This window comes from Aegilops tauschii, chromosome 6, assembly GCF_002575655.3.
Source record: "Aegilops tauschii subsp. strangulata cultivar AL8/78 chromosome 6, Aet v6.0, whole genome shotgun sequence".
In the NCBI taxonomy this organism is placed as follows: domain Eukaryota; kingdom Viridiplantae; phylum Streptophyta; class Magnoliopsida; order Poales; family Poaceae; genus Aegilops; species Aegilops tauschii.
The window spans coordinates 494,619,508-494,624,949 of NC_053040.3; the positions used below are offsets into that span (position 1 = coordinate 494,619,508).

Below are 5,442 nucleotides of genomic sequence, written 5' to 3' on the forward strand. Positions count from 1 at the left end.
AGATCCATGTGATGTAACTCTTTTTGCGGTGTGTTTGTTCGGATGCGATGAACTTTGAGTTTATGATCAAATCTATGTTTATCCATGAAAGTTATTTGAGTCTTCTTTGATCTCTTATATGCATGATTGTTTATAGCCTCTTGTTTCTTTTCTGATATTTGGGTTTTGTTTGGCCAACTTGGTCTACTTATCTTGCAATGGGATGAGGTGCTATGTAGTGGATTCGATCTTACGGTGCTTGATCCCAGTGACAGAAGGGGAACCGACACGTATGTATCGTTGCTACTAAGGATAACAAGATGGGTTATATATATACATAATAGATAAACGGATCTTGTCTACATCATGTCATCATTCTTGTTGCATTACTCCGTTTCTTCATGAACTTAATACACTAGATGCATGCTGGATAGCAGTCAATGTGTGGAGTAATAGTAGTAGATGCAAGCAGGAGTCGGTTTACTATTCTTGGACGTGATGCCTATATAATGATCATTGCCTGGATATCGTCATGATTATTTGAAGTTCTATCAATTGCCCAACAGTAATTGTTTTCCCACCGTTTGCTATTTTTCTCGAGAGAAGCCACAAGTGAAACCTACGGCCCCCGGGTCTCTTTTCATCATATTTGCCTTGGCGATTTATTTTCCTTTGCATTTATTTTCAGATCTATTAAACCAAAAATAAATACAAAAATACCTTGCTGCAATTTATTTGTTCCGCAATATATTTATCCTATCTACCACTTTTATCTCATGTTATTTGCCTACCTTGAGGCGTCGTACCTGAAAGGGGTTGACTACCCCTTTAACATGTCGGGTTGGGAGTATTTGTTATTTGTGTGCAGATGCTGTTTACGTGGTGTGAGGATGTTCTCCTACTGGTTCGATAACCTTGATCTCATCACTGAGGGAAATACCTACCGTCGCTATACTGCATCATCCCTTCCTCTTTGGGGAAATAACGACGTAGTTCTAGCGGACATCACCTCTTCATGTATATCTTGCAAAATAAGAGAGAAGAGGCATAAGAATTGTACCATAAAATGAAATAATGATTAAAAGCATAATAATTATTCATAGGAAATCAAGATGCAAATTGGACGTATCAGTGTCCGACGGCGCGTGGCACCCACAGGCACCCCTTGCCTCCATATTTTACCTATAAGACTGTACGAAATATGCCCTAGAGACAATAATATTGTACTATTAAATTTCTTTATTCATAATTATGGAGTTTATATTTCATGTTATAACTGGTATGATCCTGGATTTTGTGATTCAGTGGAAAGCTCATATGCACGTGTGGAATGATAAACGGATAAATTAAAGGTTCCTAGTCTCGCCTCTAGGACTAGCTCAAGTGTTGTTGCTGACCACGTTTTTCTGATCTGGGGATACCATAAGTGTAACAATAGCCCTAAAACAACATTGAGATTATGACGTTAGAAGAACAGTCATATTGAATTGACCCAATCTTGTATTTTATGAATTGAGATAATATCGTCTACAATCAATTACAATAACACGAAGTTAACGTTTGAATCTTTTGCTTAGACCATGAGAGTATTGTGGTCACTTCTTACCATACGGTGGACTTTGGGGTTGCTCAAACGTCACCTGTAACACGGTGATCATAACGACAACTTACGGGTTCACCAGAAAGTTTGACAAGTGGTCAGATAGCTTAAGAGTAGAATTTGCTCCTCCGATGATGGAGAGATATTCTTAGGGACCTCTCGGTGTGATGACATCAATCATCGTCTGGCCAAACACATGTTACTTCGTCACAGGGATGCCGAAACACAATAATGAGAAAGAAGAACAAAAGAGGTAACTATGATTTCGGTATAATGAGCATAGCGATGACTCAGAAGGATACTGATGCCTCTCGGGTTTTTTTAAGTATCGTGAAGAAAAGGGAACATCACATGATAACCAAAGGTTCACTCGAATATCATTTGTATGCTCATAGGGATCGATATCGACGTCCACAGTTCCGCTGTCGGTCATTGAACGAGCGATTTCATTCATGTCTATGAGTTACCGAACCTATGGGGTCACAAGCTTAAAGAAATCACGATATGATGAGTGTTAGGAGGAGGGGACTGATGAGAATATATTTGTGGAATTGTTTCATTAATATTCGAAAAAGTTCCGAGAGGATCCGGAAGCGTTTTTGGAGTCACCGGAAGGGTTTCGGTGAATATCGGGTAATACCTGATAGTGCAGATAATATATATAGGTGGAAAATGTTCATGGGGATGGTGTGTGTGTGTGTGTGTGTGTGTGTGTAATGGTCTAAAAAAAATTTAGAACTATTTTATATTTGATTTAATATCAGCCGGCCTTAAAAAGGCCAAGAGGTGGAAGTAATTATGAGCCACAAGGGCCCATAAGGAAGTGGCATCCCCCCTTGCCATATAGGGGGACCGAATTGGACTTGGGGAGTATTCCTAGAGCCAGTTCTTTTGGGCAATTCTCCCAGACATGACCCGCTCCCCAACTTCTCCTAGAATTGCTGCTCCATTTTTTTACAATTCCTAGCTAGTTAAGGTCTAATTAGCTAGGAATTGTAAAAAAATGGAGTGGCAATTCTGGGAGAAGCTGGGGAGGGGGTCAATTCTGGCAAAATTGCCAAAAAGAACTGGCCCCTACTCCTCCCCCATGGCCGGTGCCCCGAAGAGGGACTTTCCTTCCTTGTTGGATGCCCTCCCCTCTTCTCCTCCTCCAACCCATACATACCAGGGGTTTTTGCTCGGTTGAGTTTTGGAGCCTCCTTTAGCTCTTCCAGATCCAGATCTAGTTGGTCATAGTTGACTAATTAGAGCTAGGATAATCCTCTTGTCCTCATAATTAGAAGTCTTGTGTGGTTCTAATCTACTCCCTCTAATTCTCCAGCAACGATTGGCTCTAGACGATGAAGCGCTGCTGGATCGTGAAGGTTGCACGCTTGCAATGAAGTAAAGATGACGTGCTTCCGGTCTTCGGTTCGAGGGCCTCTGTAGGTGGTACGAGGGATCGTTTATCGACGGTTCAAGGGACTCCAAGTACGATCTACGTCGGCACGTTCTTCTTCCACTGCAAATCGGTGACGGTAACCATCGTGATCCCAACCTGTTATGCATGTTCATATTGATCTTGGGTGATCGTAGGTGTGATTTTTTTGTTTTCTACTATATTTCCCAACAGAGACCCCCTCTACCTAGAAACCCTAAGAGTTTTGATGTAATTTTCCATGGACTAGAGATCCATCGATGTAGAAGGCACTCTAGACACTAGTCTCACCTTTGAAGGAAGTTGTTAGTTAGCATGAGTATCATATATTAACTTTTTATTATGATCTTTAGTCATGATTTGAAGCAATATATATATATAGTTAATTAGATTAGGTGAAAATGAAACAAAGTTTGATTATGAATGAGTACTTGTTGTTAAAGCGAATCGATCGTCAGGACGCCAATACGTGAGTCGCCGAAAGAGATGGACGGAGAGAATGAGAGTACTGATGAAGATAACATGCCAACATTAATTTAGAAGATACATAAGTGCAATAACCAATATAATTTTGTAATATTTATCCTAGACATGGTAGTTCCTCAACTGAGAAATAAATATTCCACATTGAGTGAGAAATAGTCCTCAAGAAAAAGATAAAGATATGTGCGGGATTGGTTTTGACATAAAAATATATCATGGTAATAATACAAAAATACATAGTGTTAAGGGAAAACAAATGCAAGATATACCAACATCAATAAATGGATGGTTCATGCAAGAAGCCATATGAGAAACATCTATGGAAATATTATTGTGCCACGATCGAGCAATAACTATTTCAGACTGAGTGAGAAATAGTCCGTTAATAAAATATACGATATAATGCGTGGCACTATTTTTAAAGTAACAAGATATCATGATATCAGTACTAGTATTATATATTAGTGTACGAGAATAAAAATGCAAAACTTATCAACATTAGTTAGTAGGTAATAAATGCAAGAAATGATACGAGCAACATCTATCAAAGATATGATTGTCCTTTGATGGTGAATAACCATTACATACTGACTAAGAAATTGATAGTTCCTCAATAAATGCAAAATATGAAGATTTGTGTGCCATTGCTTTTCGTGTAACAAGATATCATGATATAAAATACAATACAAATAGTGCAAAGTTAATACATATGCAACATATATCGATATTAATTTACTAAATAACAAATTTAATAAACCATATGGGAAACATTTGTTTAAGATATATGTGCCTCCATATAAAGCCAATAATCAGAGGGAGCTTTGGCAGCAAAGCAACACACCATAAGAACACAAGGAACACGAACCTACACAAGTCACATGCCTCTTCAGCTCATGGCACCCATAAACCAATGCAACACAAGGAGGGTCAGGTTCATTGCTTTGCTTGTCCTTGTGATGGTGTTTTCCTGTACCATGTCATCCTGCCATGCATGAGGTAAGAAATGTTTGGAAGTGCTAATCTAGAATAATCTTGTCTGGTTAAATTGCTAATGATGAGTATAATGGTATTGCATCTGCAGGTGGAGAGCCGTATTGCATAAATTCGCCACTAGGATGCTCTGAGCCTAGTTGCATGGGAGAATGCAATTTAATAGACAAGGGTCTTCATTCCTTCTATTGTAACCACATTAGACAATGTTGTTGTTGGCCCCTATAGTTTCATCGGACACAACCATTTTGGTTATGGCTCCGTGACGTCTAATAAATCTTGATTGTGCTTGTCTGATGCAATCTCGGTGAATAAACTCCTTGCATGGAATGTGCCGTTCTATTTGATGTAGACGGAATAAAATGTTCCTTTAGAATGTGATTACTGGCATCTGTTGTAGACCATCTTTCTTGTATGACCAACTTTTCAATTCAACTCAATGATTTTAAAGTATGACTAAAAAAATCTTTTTGCTAGATTTCATTGTATGGGTCTATTTTCCTATAGGAATCAATTCCTCTAAATTTACTCCAAAAATCTGAACCCTCAACATTCTGTCCATGGTAGCCCTCGGAACGATGTGCTGCCTATCGGACACGAGAAAACCCCAAAATGCCAATAACTCCATGATACATGGATTTGGTACCATACATGCACTCTGATATGATTTGAATAAATTAATGTGATGAAAACTGTTAGTATCAAAATGGGCGCCAAGCAGAAGCTTTCTAACAAAATGTAGCACAGAGTTCAAGCTCTCACTCCGCTAATTACTTCTCAATCCTAGGAAACAACGCCCCTCAAGATATGGAGCACACCACAACCTTCTCATGTGATACATCTGATGCAGCTAGGACTCCTCATTGGTTACATTAATCCGTTGTAAGAATTGTATCCATTTTCTCTCATGCTCTTAAATGGAAGATGAATCATATATGAAAGATCTGAATTCCCTTTACCGCATCATCATCTA

The 5,442-nt window shown here is 38.8% G+C and overlaps 1 long non-coding RNA gene across 1 annotated transcript; it reads left to right on the top strand.

Moving 5' to 3' along the window:
* The first annotated feature begins 4,008 nt into the window (after positions 1-4,008).
* Positions 4,009-4,875, top strand: LOC120966024 (uncharacterized). The gene is made up of 2 exons (XR_005758980.2): positions 4,009-4,475; positions 4,561-4,875. It is a non-coding gene; the product is annotated as an uncharacterized lncRNA (long non-coding RNA).
* The last annotated feature ends 567 nt before the right edge of the window (positions 4,876-5,442 follow it).